Source organism: Chlorocebus sabaeus, chromosome 3 (genome assembly GCF_047675955.1).
Source record: "Chlorocebus sabaeus isolate Y175 chromosome 3, mChlSab1.0.hap1, whole genome shotgun sequence".
Lineage (NCBI taxonomy): Eukaryota > Metazoa > Chordata > Mammalia > Primates > Cercopithecidae > Chlorocebus > Chlorocebus sabaeus.
This window is the reverse complement of record NC_132906.1, coordinates 731,362-754,943: the sequence shown is the minus strand read 5'-3', so window position 1 is coordinate 754,943 and position 23,582 is coordinate 731,362. Positions and strand designations below refer to the sequence as shown.

Sequence of the window (23,582 nt, the reverse complement as noted above, 5' to 3'; positions counted from 1 at the left end):
ATCCACAATCACAGCTGGAGATTTTAAATATTACCATCCCAACACAAACTCTTTAAGAAAATAAAAGAGGGCTGGGCGCGGTGGCTCACACCTGTAATCCCAGCACTTTGGGAGGCTGAGGCAGGCGTATAACGTAAGGTCAGGAGTTTGAGGCCAACATGGGAAACCCCTTCTCTACTAAAAATACAAAAAATTAGGCAGGCATGGTGGCGTGTGCCTGTGGTCCCAGCTGCTTGGGAGGGTGAGGCATGAGAGTTGCCTGAACCTGGGAGGCAGAGCTTGCAGTGAGCCAAGATAGCACCACAGCACTCCAGCCTGGGCGACAGGGTGAGACTCCATCTCAAAAAAAAAAAAAAAAAAAGGGAACAATTACCAAATTGTTCTTTCATCTTTGATGTCAGCATTATCTTGATCCTGAAGCCAGATAAAAACATTACAGGAAAAGAAAATTATAGACCACCATGTTCCTCATGAACATAGTGGCAAAAATCCTTACTAAATATTGGCAAATTGAACCCAATGATATACAAAATGAGTAAATCTTGAAGCTAATATTTTTAATAAAGTAAGTCTCAGGAATTGTTGGATCAATAGAAATATTATTTTAATATATTAAAATGTATTAAATATATTAATATATTAAATTATATATTAATAAATATATTAATATATTAAATTATATATTAATATATTACTTTCTATGTATTTTAATACATTAAAATCATCTATATTTTAAAATAGAATTGACAAATGACTATTGTCTGTAAGCAGGAAAAATTGGGAAGTTTTACCTAAATCATCTCAGTGACGTGAAGCTCAAGTCTGAAATGCAAGGCTTTTCAAATCCTACTCTTGCATCTTCAGGAAGACTCTGAGCCTGTGTCCTGGCCCTGATATCTTGGAATTGAGAGACGGGAAGCAGCTTCATAGACAATATACAGAATGTGCTTTGTCCTTGTTGGAAACAAAGACGGGTGATGGCCATTGATGGGCCTGGGTGAAAATAGGAGGTACTCTTCATATTCCTCCCAGAGCTCCTCAACATTTCTCATACTCTTCACGCAAAACAAGACTTTAAAAATATGGCAAGTCTTGTTTAAATTTAAAAAAAAAATTTAGAATTGAGATTCTTTGGGAAGCTGTTTTCCCACTATCTGGCCAGCCTGCCACTTTGTATAGTTGCCACAGGACTGTTTTTGTGGATCCCTGTACACAACAAAACACAGCTGGTGATTACAACACCTCCACCTCCTCCCTTAGAAATGGAAACATGACTGGCTTAGTCTTTATATTCGTATCCATAATAACGGAACAGAGAAGCGTTCTTTCATTGGGTTTCTTCTTTCTCCTCCTTCTTCTCCTTCTCCTTTTCTTTCCAATTTATCCATAATTTGCATTGCTAAATTTCTGAGTCCCTCTTGTTACTCAAAGGGCTATTTTTAATGGTATTCCTCCCCTGGCTGCTAGTAATCTGCAAGCAAATCTATCAGAAATAAGGTAGGAGTGGTTTTACCATTCTCCCGATGAATCAGTGCCCAGTGCCTTTCTGTAATGAACCAAGGATGCGTGACTCAGAGTCTGACAGCAGTTACCGAGCGCCTGACTCTGCAGCAGTGTCTTCGGTACTCCCAGGTGGTGGGGCCGACCGAAGAAGCATCAGACGTGGTTCCTGATTCAAGGAGTTTGGGGAGATAAAACACAATTGAGGTAAAAGTAATGAAGTTCCGGATGAGGCAGGCATTGATTCTGGGTGCAGTATGAATTCACAGAATGAAGAGACGCATGTGGGCCCATGGCATTAAACCAGGTGTGGGTATCATGGTAATGCCCTTTGCAGATCTCCAACTGCACGTACGTTCTTGATGGACAGCCCGAGCAGCTGGGCTCTGAAATCCAGAGCAATGTTTGTTCCAAGGCCAAAGCTGCCCTCCGGCTGCTCTGAGCCAGTGACTGAGTGAACGCTGTCTAGGACATTTCCACTCGAACTCCCTTCCCTGTCTCCTTCACTCAGGGTCAGACTTGCCTTCTCTGGCTCCATCCTCATTTCCTGTCAAAGATACTTTCCCTAGTAAAATCCTGGCCTGTGTAATCTCATCTTGGTGTCTGCTTCTTGGAAGACCCAGATGACCAAACAAAGCTTTAGGTAATGAGCCAGACTTAGACCTCACCTGGACAATGGGCAGGGAGAGGTTCCAGGGAAGGACATGTGGGAGAATTGAACCAAATCATAGAGGTGGGCTATGGCCATGTGTCGATGATGGACAGAGAGGAGCCATGTTGGAGGCTCAGAGGGTACCCATTGGGAGCTTTGGGAAATGAGCACGTGGACCAGGCCATGGGGTAGGGGGTTCATGGTCTGGTGTCGAGATTGGGCTGTATGACACTTGGGGTTCTTGGAGAAGAAAATCACTGTACTAAAGCAGCACTTTTGGAAGGATAGCTGGAAAGCAGTAGACAGTACAGATTATAGAGTGCCATGGGAATCAGAGTCATCAGCTAGAAGGCTGATTTCATGATCTGTGCCTGAAGGCACAAAAGGCTTAGGCAAGGGTGGTGCAGTGAAGAGAAAGGAGAGAGATTTTAGAGGTGGAACCAACAGGACTTGGGGCCTGAATGGGATGAGGGATGAAGGATTCCAGGCTTAGGGTGAAGAGGAGACATGAATTCAAAATTGGTTCCAAGGGTTCTAGCCTGAAGGAATGGAGGAATAATAGCTCTGTTGACCAGGATGAGAAAATGGGCACGGAAGAGGGAACTGCTTCTGTGGGGGGAAGAGAACAAAGAGTTTTGTTGTGCATATGTGGTGCTTGATGTAACAGCAATACATATAAGCAGGAATGTCTGGTAGATGTTGGGAAATTCAGAGTGATTGATAGACTGGAAATATACTTTTGGGAATCAACAGGCTTAAGATGAAACTCTAAGGATGGCATAGATGGAAAAGGGTAGCAGTTCCAGAAACAAAATAGGAAGATTTGGGGAAAAAGATGAAATCACCTCCCTTTTGGTAACAACCACTTGGAAGCCTTCCCTGTCCCTGTCTCCCCATGCTTGCCTGCTCTCAGGCTGCAGAAGGCAGGTGATCTGGGCAGAGAGGACAATGCCTCCCTCAGATCCGTGACCACAGTCACATTTGCCACTTATGTGGCCAAGTCACAGGGAGGGACGCTGACCTCCCTGTTCTTCATGTTCCTCTGCCTCAGGTTGAGCCATCACTCACTGAGCCTCTTTGCATACATGAAATTCTCTTCCCGTCTGGTCTGTTGGACAGCCATGGAACCCTCAGTCTGCACTGCTCCTTTCTAGAAAACTAACCCTCACCATCTGCTCCTACACCAACCTCTATCCCTTCTCTCATTGTCAAGTCCTAGCTTCGCCTGTGTCCTTGTCTTCTGCCAGTCACAGCCAGGTGTTTACACTCTGTTCCCCTCTGATGCCCCATGAAATATTTATTGCCAGCTGTTGATACTCATAGAAGGATCTGGTTTGGCGAAGACCATGACTGGGAAAATGCTGGTATTGCAAGAGGCATTGGCATGACTCAGTAAGTGGGACGATGCCTTCTGAGTCAATCTTCAACCCAGAGTTCATGTGGCGTGCAAAGCTATGTGGCTCCTAAAGGACCTCATCCTTTCTCCAGCAACCCTGATATATACTATATCTCCCAGGCAAATACCATGCGCTTCTGCTTACCACACACAGCACCGTCAAGACGACGGTTCATATGAAATGGGTCATTCTACCAGCTAAAACTTAAATCACTTGAATATTTTGGGAAATCATTAAGAAATGTATTTCACATGTTTTCATTCAGAGCACAATGCTAGGAGCTATGGGATAATACAAACCTTAGTTTAGGACGTTCAGGATACAGACATACATATACACACTCAGACTATGTGACAATATGCTTTCAATCAGAGCAGTTCTTTCTTCTCCCGATAATCACAACACTGTCAAAAAGATTCTCCCTTGTATTCATTTTCCTGGGGAGAAAAACAAATCACTGTCCATAGTGACAATGACAAATCTAGCAGACTAATGTTGAGTGTATACTCACAGGAGCTGGTTTTCTCCATACTTACTTAGTGTGGGAGGTATTTTGATTTCTTTATACAACCCCCAACGTCTGACCCTTTCAGTATTCCTTGGGATCGGGGACAAGCCTGTGGCATTTGGATCAGTGCAATTTGTCTGCACGGCTGCTGGCAGTCAGGTCATGCATCAGCTGTGGCAACCACTGAGGGGCCAGGCTGGGACCTCCTAGGGTCACTGGAGGAGCAGCCTCCACCTTTGTTTGAGGAGAACTTCAGAGAGACACATGGGTTAAGAGGGAAACAAGGACATGGGTTGGAGTTTCTGGAGTCCTTTTCCTTGCTCTTTTACAAACACATAGATAAATTCCTAAGTCAGCTCAGTAAATCTTGAGGTGCAGTAGACCCCACCATTCAAGCTAGTGAATTGATTGCCTCAACCCCCAAGAACACAGTCATCTACAGGAAGAGGAAGCAGGGAGAGAAGCTGAGCTGCTAGGAGCCCCTGCACTTTCCAGAGGAAAGGGCTGACCCGGCTCCAAGCCCTCAGCTGAGAGACTACTGATTGAGAGTGATATGTAACAGGAAGATGGTAAATTTAACATGAGCTATTGTATCTATAGAGTCCAATGGAGAGACTATCAGAAGCTGAGGGGGTTGGTAGAATTTGACAGGCAAACTGAAAAGAAGTGGTAACATCAGCAGATGGACCACCTCTAATTCTGGGGTGTGAGTGAAGAGGTGGATGGCCTACCCGCCGGGGAGACCCCCGAGGGCCTCATGCCTGCAGTGCAGCCCAGGAATTGGGATCCATAATGATGGCCCTGTGCCATCGGAGGTGGGATTATGTCTGGAGTTGTCTGTTTGAAAGACATAATTCATATATGTTGGAAATATTTTTAACAACATGAACCCACTTATTTTCATTATACTTAGAGATAAACATGAATTCTTTTGAAAATGTGCTCAGGTAAAACAGCTCATTCTTTAGTGAGGCCAGTTGTATAGACAGAGCCTGGTCATACAGATCATCGTACACCGTGGTAAGGAGGTTATGGTATCCTGTTAGCCAGGAGGAGTTGCTGAAGAATTTCGAGCTTGGGAAATGAGGTGACCAGGTCCGTTTTTTGGGGGTTGGTGAGTGAGAAGATGGTGTGGGGGATAACCCTGTGGAGTTTTTCAGAGAAAGGAAGAGAAGAAGATAGTGAGGTCTAGAGCTCTGGAGGCCAACAAGGAGGTTTTGTAATATTCCAGGACAGAGGGTCAGCTCTTGAGCTAAGGTAGTGGAGCGGGAATGTGGAGGAGGATGTAGATTTATTTGGGTGTTGTTGGAACAGAACCTGATGACCAATTAGATGTGAGATAATAGAAATATGATTCAGGCTGTCTTGGGCAACTGAGGAAACAGTAGTGAGATCTAAAATAGAGAAGAAGATGGAAAGGTTGGGCCGTGGTGGCTCATGCCTGTAATTCCAGCACTTGGGAAGGTGAGGCAGGTGGATCACTTGAGGTCAGGAGTTGGAGACCAGCCTGGCCAACATGATGAGACCCCATCTCTACTAAAAAGAAAAAAAAAAAAAAGACAGGACACTGGGGAGAGGAAGATGATGAATTTGGTCCTGGAGTACTCAGTCGGGCGACCCTGTGAAATATCTGGTTGGGATATAAGTGTAGGCTGGATACAGAACACTGAATTCCTCCCCAGAAGAAATCATATTGCTGTTACATATAATGTAATGGTATTCATATGCATAAAACGTAATAGGTTTGGAAGGTAGCAGTTTATGGCTGGTTGATACTTTCATGCACATGGACAAGAAGTTCCAGGAGAGCTAATAGAGAACTGAAAAAGGAGGATGAACAAATTTGTCAGAGGCCTGGGAAAATATTTAATAACTCAGGTCCTTGGATTAGAAATGTAAGTAAAATTCCCTACGGATCCAAGGTCCCTGGAACAAATGAATTATCTCCCCCTCACCCTTGCAAATGTTTATCTCGATTTTAATGGCTAACTGTCTTTCCCTATGCCTTTTAATATTTTAAGTTATACCAAATGCTTTTTGTAAGTAAGTGAGGTCTAAATTATGAATTATAAGTAAAAATGTCAATTTCTTGACTGATGGTTTTTAGGCCTTTGTTTCTAAATTTTATGTTTAGAAGTGGCTTTGCTGATTTCCTGTTACAATGATTTTTTATTTGTAAAAGTTTTAATACCCTCCATTTAGCTTATGCCTTAAAAGGTTATCAAACAAACCTGATTTTTCTAAGAAGCAGATGTAAGCAACACTATGTAATAAATATCTTAGTTTTCCAATTCCTTTCATATTTCCATTCTGGAGTTTTCAAAACTAACAAAATTCAGGAAAACTTCTTTATGTGCATTTTTAATCATAGTTGATGACCGCATTCATGACGTCTGTTGACCAACAAAAATACTTCCTCAGGAGGCGGAGCTTGCAGTGAGCCGAGATCGCGCCACTCACTCCAGCCTGGGCAGCAGAGCGAGACTCCGTCTCAAAAAAAAAAAAAAATAAAACACTTTCTCACTGTAGATGCATTACTTTAGGGTGCCTCCCCTCCCCTCCCCCCCCTCCTCCCCTCCCCTCCCCCTCCTCTCCTCCCCCTCCTCCCCTCCCCCTCCCCCTCTTCCCCTTCCCCTTCCCCTCCCCTCCCCTTTCCCCTTCCTCCCCTTCCCCTCTTCCCCTCCCCCTTCCCCTCCCTCCCCTTCCCCCCTCCACTCCCCCTCCTCTCCCCTTTCCCCTCCCTCCCCTTCCCCCCTCCACTCCCCCCTCCCCTCCCCTTTCCCCTCCCTCCCCTTCCCCCCTCCACTCCCCCCTCCCCTCCCCTTTCCCCTCCCTCCCCTTCCCCCCCGCCCTCCCCTGCCCTCCCCTCTCCTCTTGTTTCCTTTTTTTTTCAGACAGAGTCTTGCTCTGTCCCCCAGGCTGGAGTGCAGTAGCGCAATCTCGGCTCACTGCAACCTCCGCCTTCCCGGGTTCGAGTGATTCTTATGCCTCAGCCTCCCAAGTAGCTGGGATTACAGGTGTGTGCAACCACGCCCAGCTAATTTTTGTATTTGTAGTAGAGACAGGGTTTTGCCCTGTTGTCCAGGCTGGTCTCAAACTCCTGAGCTCAAGTGATCCACCCACCTCAGCCTCCCAAAGTGCTGGGATTACAGGTGCAAACCACTGTGCTGGGCCTTTCACTTTTCTTTATAGGTAGTTTTAGATACAGCTGATGGCCATTCTGTTGGTCTGAAGTCTCAACATTATATGTAATAGTAATACGATTTCTTCTGGGAATTCAGTGTTCTAGATCTACAATGACGTGGGTCTTGATAATCACCCACTGAATTGTTAAAGGTGTAAGACCCCCACACAGCTAAGGATGACATGCTGGTCTGATGCAGAACTCAGCCCTGTGGCAGACGCTCCGGTAATGTGAAGTTCCCGTCTTGAATTCCCTGTGATGGTTAACACTGAATCTTGTACCTGGTTGTTCACTTTGGAAGGAGAAATGGCCAGATTGTAATTATAGACCATTTCCTGGGCCGTGGCCAATGGATGGTCAAGGACTCGGAAGCAACATGATTGGAAAATTGGTGACAAGGAAGTCTGGGGAAGAGGTACATGAACAGACTTCTCTGGGCAAAAATTTGAAGACATATGTGTCCCCTGTGAATGTTCACCAAATGGTGACCTCAGTAGAGGAGGATTTTAACAACCAGTTGGGCAGAACAACCCATTCTGTGGCTACCAGTCAGCCTCTCCCCAGCTACTTCTGTTATCACCCAAAGGGCTTATAAACCAAGTGGCCCTGTTGGTAGGGATGGAGCTTAGGCATAGGCTCAGAAACATGGATTTCCACTCACCAAGACTGGCCTGGCTACAGCCGCCACTGAGTGCCCCATCTGCCCCACCTGCCAGTAGCAAAGACTAATATTGAGTTGCATTCCCTGGGGTGATCAGCCAGCTACCTGGGGGCAGGTTGATCATATTGGAGCCCTTCCATCATGGAAGGGGCACTCTTTTGTTCTTACTGGAATAAACCCTTATTCTGGGTATGGATTTGTCTTCTCTGCATGTAGTGCTGCTACCAGAACTACCATCCATGGACTCACGGAATGAATGCCTTACCCACTCACCATCATACTATTCCACACGGCATTCTGACCAAGGAACTCACTTCACAGCAAATGAAGTACAGCAATGGGCCCCTGCTCATGGAATTCACTGGTCTTACCGTGTTCCCCACCGTCCTAAAGCAATTGGCCTGAGACAGCAGTGGGATGACCTTTGGAAGACTTGGTTACAGCACCAGCTAGGTGGTAATACCTCGCATGGCTAGGGCAAGGTTCCCCAGAGGGCTGCATGTGCGTCGAGTCAGTGTCCTGTATGTGGTGCGGTGTCTCCCAGCGTTGACAGGCCCAGGAATCGAGGGGCGGAAATGGGAAGTGGACCAATCACTATTACCTTTGGAAGCCTATGAGTAAAAAATGTGCCCTCTGTTTCCACAACCTTTTGGTCTGAATGACTCAAACCATCCAGGAATGGCAATTTAGGTCACCCTTCCAGGTCAAAAACTGCACCCAGCTGAGGCGCTTGCTGAGGGAAATGGGAATAGAGAACGGGCAGTGGAAGAAAGTAGCTATAAATACCAGCGACCCCGTGGGACCGGTACAGAAACGAGGACTGTCACTGTCATGAGCGTTTCCTCCCTATTTTGTTATAAATACGCCTGTGTATATATATTAAGCAAATTATTTGTTTTTGTCCCTCTCTTATCACCTTAACATGTAGCATAATTTTGTTAATAGTGTTGATTTTATACTATAGTACTGAAGTGTTAACTTTTCATCAGAGTGTTTAAGTTACGGGCTACCATGGAGAAGAGCCTCTCACACGCCTCTCACAGCAAACAAGAACACCACATTGTGCAGCTGTATTAACTGTGGATGCCATTTGCGTACATGCTTCCTCCAATCCCAAATAGCAGGTGCCAATCTGTTTTCTTGGGTTGGAAATATTAGCCCCTGAAGCTGGTTGTGTGTGGTCACGGTTATGAGCGTAATTTCTGCAGTTGGATGCACCGCATCCATATTCAGTGCTGCAGGGATCACCATCTATGCATGGAAGAGACTGGGTACCTTGTGGTGCTTGGATAATAAGCACACATGCTATAGAGACAGCAGCAAGTGCATTTCAAAGCACTTCTATATCTATTATTTAAAAAGTGGTGGACTTGTTGCATATACGCTGAGGAATGTTTGCATGTACATTTCGAACCCAGTTTTCTAATTTTGCAGTCTTAATTTCCTACTTGATTTCACTCTACAGATAAGGAGCTCTGGAGACATGGCCTTTCCGGCTAAGGAGGGGGAGCCCAGGCACTGCCCACGGCTTCCTCCACACTCATTCTGCTTTCCCTTAGGTAAGACAAACCTCACCAAAGCTGAGACTGGCTCAAGAAATGGGAAGCCCAATGCTTGTAAATATTCCCTTAATTGCAAGCATTAGGCACCAAAATTCTTCCTAAAAAATATGTAAGCCCCAAGAAGGAAAGGGCCACGGTTAGCACAAACCGCACCTCCTGAGCCCAGCAAAACCCCAACAGGCACAGCACAGCGCAGCCTGGGCGGTCTCTCAGGTGAGTATCTGCCTCGCTCTAGCCCCATCTGCTACCTCATCTCTGCCAAGTCTTAAAATCCTGAGCTCCAGGGACTGTGGGAACTTCACTAGACATGTGTGAACAACTCTACATTCTGATCCATATGCGTCTCCCTAATGATGCACATCAAGGAAGGAGAGGGAGGGAGAGGGAGTGTGCGCATTCCTTGGCGCGAGGAGGGCGGCTTAGTTATTTGCAAACTCTTCGCGGCCTTCTAGTGGGCCTCAAAATCAATTTTGTGAGTCCCAACCAGAATTTTCTACATAATTAGAATAAAACAGAGTGAAAATAGGAGTAAATGGTATGTTGCAGGATACTGTTTTGTAAACGTTGTTTCAGGTATTTGTGAGTGTACGTGTGTGTGCAGCAATGGGTCACAAAAAATATTTACTCTGGGTCATGTTGCAAGAGAGCTAGAAGGCAACACTAACGCAGGATGGTTGGAAGATGGTCAGGCTCAGAACATCAGATTTTGCCTCCTTCCAGGATACCAATTTTATTAAGTCACAATTCCTTCCCACTCTGCTTTTGTGTTTCTCAATCGCTATCCAAATTTGCTGCAGAAGTCAGGAATCACGTGGGTAACGATTTAAGCTGTATCACGTGGGTAACGATTTAAGCTGTATCACGTGGGTAACGATTTAAGCTGTATCACGTGGGTAACGATTTAAGCTGTACTTCTGTGTTAATTAAGCACGTTGAAGAAGAGGTGTTCTGGGGGAATGTGGAGAAGGTGGGTAGCGAGGGCTCCAGCGGTTCAGAAGGTGGCCTCGAGGGGCTCTCATCTGCCATCCTTGTGAGGGAGAAAGTCCTAAACCAGTTGCAACGTTGCAGAACAAGGGGTCCCAATCCAGACCTCCAAAAAGGGTGCTTGGATCTCTCATGGGAAGGAATTCGAGGTGAGTCGCAAAGTACCATAAGAAGAGAGAGGTTTTTGGAGGTTACGCAGATAGAGTAGGGCGTCCTCAGAAAGCAAGAGGAGGGACCGCCTCGTCTTTATGTTTTTTCTTACGTAGGAGTCTTGTCTATGTAAAGACAGAGCTAAGCTGTGTCTCTGTGTGGGCGGGCTGACAGCATGACAGAATTTACTATTCGGTTGATTTAAAGAAAACTATACTCAATATTTTAATGTGTAAGTACATCAAGTCATAATTATAATCATCTGGAAAGCATATATTGTTACGGGTATTGGGACCTCTGGACTTTTCGTTGTCATGGGATTGTATCCTTGCAGGTATCTTTAGGCTGTTTCCTCAACTGTAAATATCTTATGACTGTGGATTGTGACTGGCAAGGAATGGAGCTGATTTTTATAATGGTGTCATCGCGGCTCTTCTATGCTCCTGTTTCCCTAACAGTAATAGCCCAGCCATTATCTCCCATGTTCTCCTCTGCCCCCAACTTCAGAATGAAGTCAATTTTTATTTCAGCCAAAATAGGAGGATTCTATTCTGTCTGTTGAGGTCTGCTGTGGTCTAATGATTTTAATAACCAGTGGCTGGGCGTGATTACACGACGAGAATTCCAAATCCTGCTTCATGTTTCCCTCTGGGCCCACTGGCTGTATGACCCCTTAAATGTTTACCATGATTGCAGGAAGTCCCGGCTAACATGGGGTTGTTAGTGTCAGAACTGAATTAAATTGTAGGACATGCAGGTGGTGACTGCAGAGAATTGGAGCATTGCTTGGAGTGAAAACCAAGCCCACATATTTGGTGTCAAAAGGGTTATACGAGTAGAAAAACAGGTTCTCTTTAATGGAATATTATTCAGCCGTAATAAGGAATGAGGTTCAGACCCACACTACAACTCAAATGAATCTCCAAAATATTGTGCTTAGTGAGATAATATAGACACAAAGGACAAATGCTGTATAATTGCACTTATGTGAGGTGTCTAGAACAGGCAAATCCATAGAGACAGGCAGTAGAATCATGGTTGCCAGGGGCTGGGGGGAGGGAGAAGGGAGAGCGAGTGCTTAATGGGTACACAGTTTCTGTTTGGGGGTGATGAAAACAGTATGGAAATAGTGGCGATGATTGTACAATATTGTGAATGTATGTAATGCCACTCGCTGAACACTCTAAAGTGTTTGAGATAGCAAATTTCTATTGTATCTATTTTACCATAGTTTTTAAATTAGTACCATGGTTTTTAAGTTAATTACCACAGTTTTTAAAAGTTAATAAGGTAATATTCCCCGAACCACTATACACTTTAGATTGGTATATTGTGTGGCATGTGCATTATACCTCAATGAAGTTGTTAAAAACAAGATTTAAAAGCAGAGATTGGGTAGAGTAAAGGTTTGCTCTGTGCCGAGCTGTGCGGCATGTGGAGCTGTTTTCCCAGGAGGAAGCACTCCTGGGGTTTTGGCCACAGCTGCACATCAGCTCCCTGTGCACAGCAGGCATGGTGTGTGATCTGGAGATTAGCTGTTTCTAGCGCGGTATTTACATTTAAAGACATTGCTGAGTTAGGCAGAATTTTCTATATCCATTTGTATTTTGCTTGGCATTCACTTTCTTACAAAAATGAACAATCAAGACGAAGAAAACAAAAGGTCCAATTACTACTCTTCATTTCACCCCAAAGCAAAACAAGATTAGTTTTCTTTTTTTTTCCCCATGGAAAGCAATAGCAGTCCCATACTACCTCCTCTTCCATGAAAGCTGTGCTTGAGATGCCCCAAGGAAAAGCCATTCTTCCCAAAGATGAGAGACTTTGTGTCTGTCAGGTGAAGAAATGGAATAAATGCCACTCCCAGTGGATGTGGGACTTGTGCAGTCCCTGGTCCCCAGTTATCTGCTTATCAGAATGTGGTTTGCATACCACCTGCAGCGGAATTCCTCGGGGTGCTTGTAATTCTGGGGGAGATGTCTGGAGTCTGCATTTTTGGCCAGTACTACAATGACTTAGGCACAGTAGGGAACCACTGGTGTGAATCCATCCTCCCTCCCTCCCTCTCTCCTTCCCTCCCTCCTTCTTTCTCTCTTTCTCTCTTTCTTTCTTTCTTCACAGTCTCACTCTGTCACCCAGGCTGGAGTGCCATGGTGTGATCTCAGCTCACTGCAACCTCTGTCTTCCAGGTTCAAGCAATTGTCCTGCCTCAGCCTGCTTAGCGACTGGTATTATGGGTGTGCACCACCACACCCAGCTAATTTTTTTTTCTTTTTTTGTATTTTAGTAGAGGGGTTTCACCATGTTGAGCAGGCTGATCTTGAACTCCTGGCCTCAAATGATCCACCCTCCTCAGCCTCCCAGAGTGCTGGGATTACAGGCGTGAGCCACTGTGCCCTGCTGCAATGCTTTTGCTTTCCATACACACGGAGGGGTTGCCAGTTTGACTCTAAAATGATTGACTTTATGGAGGACCGTCTTGAGTCTGGACCATAAGTGATGGGCGGGGGGCAGCCCTAAATGGGATCCCAATGACAAGATGAAAGACTGGAAGACGAGACACTTTCAGGTGAGCTTATGCAGGACTAGGACCAAGCCTCTCAATTATACTCAGTTGTCCATGACTGACCAGGGATTTGATGAAAATCCCACTGCCTTCCTGGAAAGGTTAAGAGAGGCCTTGGTAAAGCACACCTCTCTATCTCCTGATTCAGTCAAGGGACAGCTAATCCTAAAGGATGAATTTGACTGGGCGCAGTGGCTCCAGTCAAAACACCAGACCCGGGCTGGACACAGCACAGCCTGGCTGAGCGCTGCCCTGTGGACCAAGGCCTGCTCTGACACTTTCTCACTGCTGGTGGCTGCATTTTGTTCCTCCCACCCCTGGACCTGAGCTGTCTATTTAGAAAGGAATGTGTCCTTGTGCACATCATCCCTTTCCCAGGCCCTGTTGTACGACCTTCCTGAAATGGTACTTAATCATTTTTTACAAGAAGGGTATATTCCTAATGTGTGCTGAAAGAACCACTTTGCTAGAAATCAGAAATCAGAGCTGCCAGAAGTTGTTCGGTGTGGCTACTATTTGGTATGACACCCCCCGCTCCCTGCTTAACTATAATTCCACTTTAACAGAAATGCCTGATTTAAAGAACGGGAGTGTCAGAAACAGAAACTTGAAGTGTGTGTGAATTCCAGCCCTTGCAACTTTCCATAAACCTCTTTAGATCTTCTCTGGGTGCTTTGTCCCCCAAAAGAAGTTACTCTGCAATGTTAATTTGTAGCTCATCTAGCTGCCTTCTGACTCTTGGCAATTTCATTTTGATAAATGTCATTTAAAAACTCATTTATTCAACAAACATGTGATGCTCTCCTGTACCAGGTACCTAGCTATGTACTCAGTATTCCATGGCCAACAATACACACCTGCACCCTGCCCTTGAGAAACCATATCATCCACGTGCAGTAGGTCCGAAGGCACATGGCAGGTACTAACAGAGTCCTCGGGTGGGGAGGAGCGTGCAAAATGCCTTGAAAGAACTGCTGGAGAGAGTGACATCTAGGTTGTCATCTTAAGGTTGGGTCAGATTTTAATCACAAAATGACCTTCAACCTGACCCATTCCCCCCAACAGGCATGTACTGAGCTCAGTGTTCTTCATCCATCTGCGTTTCCCTCTGAGACATGAGGCTTTTCTGAATAGTTCACTAAATGAGAACGCCAATAGAAGGGACTCAAATTGGCTTACTCAGATTGGTTAATGAAAAATATTTGATTGTCCATCAACAGAATATACATTCTTCTCAGCACCACATAGCATTTATTCTAAAATTGACCACATAATTGGAAGTAAAACACTCCTCAGCAAATGCAAAAACAAAAACAAAACAAAAACGGAAATCATAACAAACAGTCTCTCAGACCACAGTGCAATCATATTAGAAATGAGGATTAAGAAACTCACTCACAACCACAAAACTACATGGAAACTGAACAACCTGCTCCTGAAAGACTACTGGGTAAATAATGAAATTAAGGCAGAAATAAGTTATTTGAAACCAATGAGAGCAAAGACACAGTGTACCAGAATCTCTGGGACACAGCTAAAGCAGTGTTTAGAGGGAAATTTATAACACTAAATGCCCACATCAGAAAGCGAGAAAGATCTAAAATTGACACCCTAACATCACAATTAAAAGAACTAGAGAAACAAGAGCAAACAAATTCAAAAGCTAGCAGAAGACAAGAAATAACTAAGTTCAGAGCAGAACTGAAGGAGATAGAGACATGAAAACCCCTTCAAAAAAATCAGTGAATTCAGGGGCTGGTTTTTTGAAAAGATTAACAAACTAGATAGACCACTAGTCAGACTAATAAAGAAGAAAAGAGAGAAGAATTAAATAGACACAATAAAAAATGATAAAGGGGAAGTCACTACTGATCCCACAGAAATACAAACTTCCATCAGAGACTACTATAAACACTTCTATGCAAATAAACCAGGAAATATAGATGAAATGGATAAATTCCTGGATACGTACACCCTCCCAAGGACTAAACCAGGAAGAAGTTGAATCCCTGAATAGACCAATAACAAGTTCTGAAATTGAAGCAGTAATTAATAGCCTACCAACCAAAAAAAGCCCAGGACCAGATGGATTCACAGCCAAATTCTACCAGAGGTACAAAGAGGAACTGGTACAATTCCTTGGGAAACTACTTCAAAGAACAGAAAAAGAGGGACTCCTCCCTAACTCATTTTATGAGGACAGCATCATTCTAATACCAAAACCTGGCAGAGATACAACAAAAAAAGAAAATTTCAGGCCACTATCCCTGATGAACATCTATGTGAAAATTCTCAATAAAATACTGACAAACCTAATCCAGCAGCACAAAAAGCTTATCCAGCATGATCAAGTCAGCTTCATCCCTGGGATGCAAGGCTGGTTCAACATATGCAAATCAATAAACGTAATCCATCACATAAACAGAACCAATGACAAAAACCACATAATTATCTCCATAGATGCAGAAAAGGCCTTCAATAAAATTCAGCACCCTTCATTCTAAAAACACTCAATAAACTAGAGCTATTTATGACAAACCTATAGTCAGTATTATACTGAATGGGCAAAAGCTGGAAGCATTCCCTTTGAAAACCGGCACAGAACAAGGATGCCCTCTCTCAGCACTACTATTCGACATAGTATTAGAAGTTCTGACCAGGGCAATCAGGCAAGAGAAAGAAATAAAGGGTATTCAAATAGGAAAAGAGGAAGTCAAATTGTCTCTGTTTGCAGATGACAAGATTGTATATTTAGAAAACCCCATCATCTCAGCCAAAAAACTCCTTAAACTGATAAGCAACTTCAGCAAATTCTCAGGATACAAAATCAATGTGAAAAACCACAAGCATTTCTATACACCAATAATAGACAGCCAGCCAAATCATGAGTGAACTCCAATTCAAAATTGCTATAAAGAGAGTAAAATACCTAGGAATCCAACTTACAAGGGATGTGAAGGACCTCTTCAAGGAGAACTACAAACCACTACTCAAGGAAATAAGTGAGGACACACACAAATGGAAAAACATTCCATGCTCATGGATAGGAAGAATCAATATTGTGAAAATAGCCATACTGCCCAAAGTAATTTATAGATTCAATGCTATTCCCGTCAAGCTACCATTGACTTTCTTCACAGAATTAGAAAAAAACTACTTTAAATTTCATATGGAACCAAAAACAAGCCCATATAGCCAAGACAATCCTAAGCAAAAAGAACAAAGATCATGCTACCAGACTTCAAACTATACTACAAGGCTATGGTAACCAAAACAACATGGTACTGGCACCAAAACAGGTATATAGACCAATGGAACAGAACAGAAGCCTCAGAAATAACACCACACCCACCTGATCTTTGACAAACTTGACAAAAACAAGGAATGGGGAAAGGATTCCCTATTTAATAAATGGTATTGGGAAAACTGGCTAGCCATACGCAAAAAACTGAAACTGGACCCCTTCCTTACACCTTACACAGAAATAAACTCAAGATAGATTAAAGACTTAAACTTAAGACCTAAAACCATAAAAGCCCTAGAAGAAAACCTAGGCAATACCATTCAGGACATAGGCATGGGTAAAGACTTCATGACTAAAACACCAAAAGCAATTGCAACAAAAGCCAAAATTGACAAGTGGGATCTAATTAAACTAAAGAGCTTCTGCACAGCAAAAGAAACTATCATCAGAGTGAACAGGCAACTTAGAGAATGGGAGAAAATTTTTGCAATCTATCCATGTGACAAAGGTCTAATATCCAGAATCTACAAGGAACTTAAACAAATTTACAAGAAGAATACAACAATCCCATCCAAAAGTGGGCAAAGGATATGAACAGACACTTCTCAAAAGAAGACATTTATGCGGCCAACAAACATAAGAAGCTCATCATCACTGGTCATTCGAGAAATATGAATCAAAATCACAATGAGATATCGTCTCACACCAGTTAGAAGGGCGATCATTAAAATGTCAGGAAACAACAGATGCTGGAGAGGATGTGGAGAAATAGGAATGCTTTTACACTGTTGGTGGGAGTGTAAATTAGTTTAGTCATTGTGGAAATAGTATGGTGATTCCCCAAAGATCTAGAACCAGAAATACCATTTGACCCAGCAATCCCATTACTGGGTATATACCCAAAGGATTAGAAATCATTCTACTACAAAGACACATGCACACGCTTGTTTATTGCAGCACTATTTACAATAGCAAAGACTTGGAACCAACCCAAATGCCCATCAATGATAGACTGGATAAAGAAAATGTGGCACAGATACACCAAGGAATACTATGCAGCCATAAAAAAAATGAGTTCATGTCCTTTACAAGGACATGGATGAAGTGGGAAACCATCATTCTTAGCAAACACAGGAACAGAAAACCAAACACCGCATGTTCTCACTCATAAGTGGTAGTTGAACAATGAGAACACATGGACACAGGGAGGGGAACATCACACACTGAGGCCTGTCAGTGGGTGGGGGGCAAGGGGAGCGATAGCGTTAGAAGAAATACCTAATGCATTCAGGGCTTAAAACCTAGATGATGGGCTGATGGGTGTAGCAAACCATCATGGCACATGATATACCTATGTAACAAACCTGCACGTTCTGCACATGTATCCCAGAACTGAAAGTATAGTAAAAAAAAAAGTTTTAAAAAATATTTGATTGTCAAAGGATTCTAACTCTGAATGTCATTTATTACCCCAAAGAGTAGGACAATTTACCTTCTCAGTGCTGTCATTTTCTTCATCTTTTAAAGAGTTCATGGGGTTGCCCTTACAGTAATGAGTTTGTTGTAATGTTGTAATGTTTTAGGGGAAATAATTAGCCCTTTTAGGACATTAGACACCCTAGTGGTGACATTCCATCTCTGGGGAACATTCTATATGCTCCAGAAAAGGGATCTTATTAAGTCAAGTGTGTTAAAGACACATTCAAAGTCACTGTCATAGGAGCTCATTATTTCTGAAGGAAATGTAAGCAGCAATTTCAGAGTTGAGTCTGCAATTATAAAAAAAAAAAAAAAAAAAAAGCCCAAAGACCCTCAGTTCCTCTGACATAGCCACTCTATAATTCATTTTTGAATTCAAAATATGCATTATAAAGTACTAAACCCAAAAATGTTAAAAACAAACAAAGAAACACCACCACCACCACATTGGAGAGTAAGCCAACGGCCCCTGTGGAACAGCGAGTCACTGTTTCTCCCAGTCTCCATACTTCAGAATGCACATGAGCTAAGTTCATGCTCATCCATTAATATCCATGACTGTGGTCACAGTTTTTTTCTTTCTCAGCATCATTCTTTGAAGCATAAATGACTTAGTTACCACAAACCAATGATGAGTTTTTCAAGTGGAAAAGACAAACACTTGGGCCCCATTTTACACAAACAACCATAAAAATGGAAAACCATGAAAATGTTGAATTAACATCCCCAGTAACACCCGGGGAGCTCGGTAGAATGATTCAGTGACGTAGATTTGGCCACACCCTGGATCAAATCATGCCCCCAGAAGAAATACAGAAAAAATGTAGATGGTTGTCTTTTGACTGAACCCCAAGATTTCAGTTATAATCCGTTCAAAAATATTTATGAGGCAAAAATCCATCTGGCAGTCAACAACTTAAGTCAACATGTTCTTATTAATAACGCAAATAGCTGCATGTGGTGTTTTCACTTGTGCAGTCTTCCTAAATCAGCTTAACTGGAAATGGAGAGCCTCAACTTTGGGAGGCTCTTCTGGAACAGGTATGGCTGCCTGGGCAGCTCTGCTGAAGGGAGATCGTAACCTCCCAGCAGCTGACAGTCTGGCACCGACTTCGTCTGGCATTTGCTGAGCCCCCGTAGTGCACCTCTCATCGAAGGCTTTGGGAATTCTGAGGGAGCTGCTGCATCCTCATCTTTCCCACACAGCGGGGGACTCATGTTCAGAGGTTAGGAGGTGGAGGGGGCATGTAAGCCCAGGTCTGTCTCACTTTGAAGCCTGCGCTCCTGACCACTGTGTGGCTGTTTCTCCAGGAGGTTGTTTGTTAGACTGGGTGGAAGTGGGTCTCTTCCTCTGCAGGTCCTGATACTAATCCCTCCTCTTGCTGATCGCTCTTCAGACTTGTGACAGCAGCCACCATTCTGTGAATTCTCCTCTTCTCGAGGCTAAATGTTCCCAGGTCTTCCAAGATTCCTCAGACACCAGAAAGAGCCAGTCCCTCCATCATCCTCGTTGCCTGAACACACAGTGGTCAAGGGGAGACAGTGTGGGGCACGGTCATTGTCTCGATTCAAATGGAGTTTACCGAAAACAAATAAAAAGATTTCCTTTGACGTGCTGTGCTCCATACTTGCACTGCTTGTTTTGTGAACTTAAACCAAGAACTTACATTTTGTCTTTAATAAATTGCATGCTGATAGACTGAGCACAATGTTCTAATTTATCTCAGTATTTTCTAAAATTCAATTTTGTTACTCAGTATATCTTCCACACTTTTGGCTCTGTTGTCTATGCAGCATTGCCTAGAAGAAAGAACATAGTTTTAAGGTCATGTTAACTTGGATTCAAATTCTGAATGTGACACTTACAAGCTGTGCAACCTTGGGCAACCATGGTAGGGAACCCTGTGACCTTCTTGTAATACGTGGAGTGTTGTTTAGATGTAAGCTGTTCTCGAATGAGAGGGAACCCACACTCCCTGGGGTTGGCCCTAGGAGTCTGAAGGAGGAGTTACAGTGGGACTGTAATTTAGGAAGCAAAACCTAAGCAACTTGAGAGTAACCTGTGCAGAGAGTGAATGCATGCCTGGAACAGACGGTTCAGTACAGACCACAGAAAAAGGAAGCCAGAAGCTATCTATTTTAGGGAGAGAAACACTGTATCCTAGACAACAGAAACTTCTGGAACAGGCCTCACTGTGGCCTGAATAAAATAGCCCTCACCCCAATAGGAGCTGTCATCCTAGGCTCCTACTGACTTCAACAGGGATAGCTCCATGTTCAAGAGGCCCAAGAAGAGACCCAGAGCCAGCAAATGAGGCACAGGGTTTGTTGGGGGAACTTACATTCAGGGACGGTCCAGTGGCAGCAGGCAGGACAGGGGAACCATTACCTCTCATAAAAGGCATGCAGTTTATGTAGCATTTTCACTTAGCACCCGGCCCCAGCAACCTGCCACAGGATGGGCCAGGGGCTCGGATGTTCCTCATAGATAAGAAATGAACCTCCTGGTTGGCCACTCCTGGACTGCTAAGCTCAGAACTCCGAACAGACATTCTTCTTAGACCGTGGAGTCATTCTCAGGGCGTGCTTGAGTTATCATTGTCAGGTGCATCTGCCATACATGAGCCACCAATCAGGCAGGCGTCAGAGTGGAGCAGCACGCTGGCCTCTCAGGAGTGCTGAAGGGGGTCGTGAGCATCTGATCACTGGAAATGAACATCCCCCAGTGGACACAATAACTGGCACCTGGTGCACACACTGCATCTTGTATGTTTAACTGCACACATACCCCTGACTCACACCACTCTGGAACAGGGATGGGGTCTCCACGCTCACCCCTGTGGGGCCTGCTGAGGGCACATTCTGCCTTCCTGTGTTGACATCCTGATCTCACCTTCATCTCCTTTTTGACCTGCAACTCACTGCCACTTTCTAATCTGTAACAAAGGAGCACAACATCCTCTGCTTCATCACAATGAGCGAGTAACTAGCGCGCCTACAGCGACTCTCCTGGTGCCTGCAACATCCCAGGCTCTCATCCCCACTGCCCCACACACCCACCTCCCCTGCCACCACTCTTTCCCAAACTGAAAAGGAACGAGCTGAGGGTCTCAGAGGGCACCATTCCAGTCCCCTTCCCGATGACAACAGCCCTCTACCCATGGTCCTGTGAACGGTCTTTTCAGGCAGTCATTAAACCCCGTCTGCATTGGTTCTCAAGGGCACCAGGCTGAAGTCCCAATGAAGAGCACCTACACATTTCTCTGATTTTTCTAGCAAGCCTACCAAAAGTAAAAACTGGTTTAGATCGGCATGACTTTTTTTCAATTTAAAGTGTATTTGCAAAACATCTCATTAAAAATCCATTATAGAATCTTTCCAGGATGAATGTCAACTCATAGCGTATGTAGAGTATGGCTGAAAAAAATCCTTTTTCTCCCTCTTTGAAAATTAGATCCATGTTTTTCAAAATCTGGCCTTTTCAGCCCTTTCTCATTTTCTGTGACCTTTCTCCAAAAATTTGTATCGGTTCAGTTATCTCAACTAGATATTCCAGCCTCTGACTCCTCAGGCTGAAATCTGTCAGTTAGGAGATCTTAACTGTTTTAGAGCAGCTACGAACTCTACTAGAATCTCCTTAAAACTCCTTTTTTAATGATAAAGGAAAAAAGATAAAGCCCCTAATATTCCATATTCCCACCAGATTTAACCACTGTTAATTGTAATTAACAGTGAGGTTTTGATCCTGGCAGCCTTTAATTGTAGTGCCTGTCCCCTGACGTGTCTGCAGATGGCTGCCTTGGTGCCTTTCTTCCCATCCGCATGACTGCTGTGGTACCCCAGGCTGAGCTTCCTTAGAACTCCCCCAGCACCGCTCCACTGCCTTCCAGCACTGAGTGCTGCTGTAGGGACACTGGAGATCAGATTTATTTATTGATTGATTGTCCTTGTAGATGTTTTGGTTTTTCTGCCTGGTGTCTTGAGAATTTGAGAATTTGTTCTTTTGTTCTTTCTTTCTTTATTTATTTTGAGAGGGAGTCTCACTCTGTTGCCCAGGCTGGAGTACAATGGTATGATCTTGGCAAACTGCAACCCCCACCTTCCAGGTTCAAGTGATTCTCCTGCCTCAGCCTCCCGGGTAGCTGAGATTACAGGCATGAGCCACCATGACCAGCTACTTTTTGTATTTTTGGTAGAGACAGGGTTTCACCATGTTGGCCAGGCTGGTCTTGAACTTCCAGCCTCAAGAGATCCACCTGCCTCAGCCTCCCAAAGTACTGGGATTACAGGTGTGAGTCACCGCGCCCAGCTGAGAATTTGTTCTTTATCCTTGAAATTCAATAGCTTAACTCTTGCTTGAGCCTTCTGATTCAAAATTTCCTGAAATATGGCATGTTCTTTTGATACAAAGATGCTCTTCTTTTTTCTTTTCAGGAAAATTCTCTTGTGCTGTATCTCTGAATGGCTCCTCGGTTCCTTCTGTGAGTTCTCTGTCTCTACCCCATGTGGATTGTCTTTGTCATCAGTCTCGGTTATGTCGTCATTCTAGTTTAATTTTCTTGTCTTTTTCACTGGCTTTCTCTAGGATCGCGCCTGACCTCTCCACGTTGTGGGCAGTTCAGTTTCCTTCAGTGTCTAGTTCTGTCCCTTGCTTTTCTGTTTGTTAATTAACAGTGAGGTTTGGATCCCCAGTTTGTTGCCTATGTCTGCAGTCTCTCTTTTTCTTACTGTGTATATTGTTTTCACTTTTGACTATTTTGTTGACTTCCTATTCTTATTAAATGATTTTTTTCGGAGTGAAGCAATGGTGAGGAATTTACTTCTGCTTCAGCAGTTATGTTTTCTCTCGAGTTAATTTTTGGTCTCTTCCTTCACTCCACTCCCCTTCTTTTTTCTTGTTTGCTGAAATGAATTTGCAGGGCCGATCTGCCAGTCCTTCCTGTCTAATTCAAATCTGCAACCTGACACAGTGTGAGTGGCTTCCTAACTCTCCTCCAGGTGCCTGTTCCTTCTGAACTAGATGGCCAGGCTTTTAGGTATTTTGCGTTCTTTCCAGTTGAGGGAATGGGAAGGTAGGAAGCACTCAGCGGATGCGGTGCATAGTTTTCTAAGAATCCTCGAGCTCTCCTTCCTCTTCTGAGATTCTGTGAAATCTCTACTAATCACTTTACTGACATAAAATTTCATTTTTTCTTATTTATGTTTTTTCTATACTTTTTAGTCTAAAAATGTTTCTGCTTAACATAAATGACAGATTCAAGTTAGAAGATAACCAGTATAACTTTATATTTGTTTTCTATTAGTATCCTGCTCCCAGTCGCAAGCAGTAGACTTCCCTCTTTATTGTCCTTTGTATGGCATGATCACTTGTGTTTATAGCCATAGTTTCAGATTTTGCCATTTGATCCATTCTCACAACTTCACATCACTTTCATGTATGCACAACCCTTTAAAATCTCACTTCACCTGAGAGCGTCTTGCATGGTTCTGTTTAGTTCTTCAGATGCGCTCTCCTGTTTATCCTCAATAATAGAAATTGCAATTGCAGCAGGAACCATGCGTCTTGATTTTTCTACACCACTTTGTAATATCTTATCTTTCAGTATCTCAGGTGATGCACGCTGCCTTGCTAACATCTAGGGCAGAAGTGAAAGCAGGAACTTAAACAGATACTTGTAAACCCATGTTCATAGAT

At 43.8% G+C, this 23,582-nt stretch overlaps 1 protein-coding gene across 5 annotated transcripts in view; it reads right to left on the bottom strand.

Annotated features, from left to right (window-relative positions):
* Positions 1–17,200: 17,200 nt before the first annotated feature.
* The window catches only part of CRYL1 (crystallin lambda 1), a 140,894-nt gene continuing 134,512 nt past the window's right edge, over positions 17,201–23,582 (bottom strand). For 4 of the 5 annotated variants that reach the window (XR_012091704.1, XR_012091706.1, XR_012091705.1 and 1 more), the window contains one exon: positions 17,201–19,687. The gene's annotated coding sequence lies outside the window, so the exon portion shown is untranslated. The remainder of the gene's footprint in view (positions 19,688–23,582) is intronic. The other variant, XR_012091708.1, reaches the window with a different exon arrangement.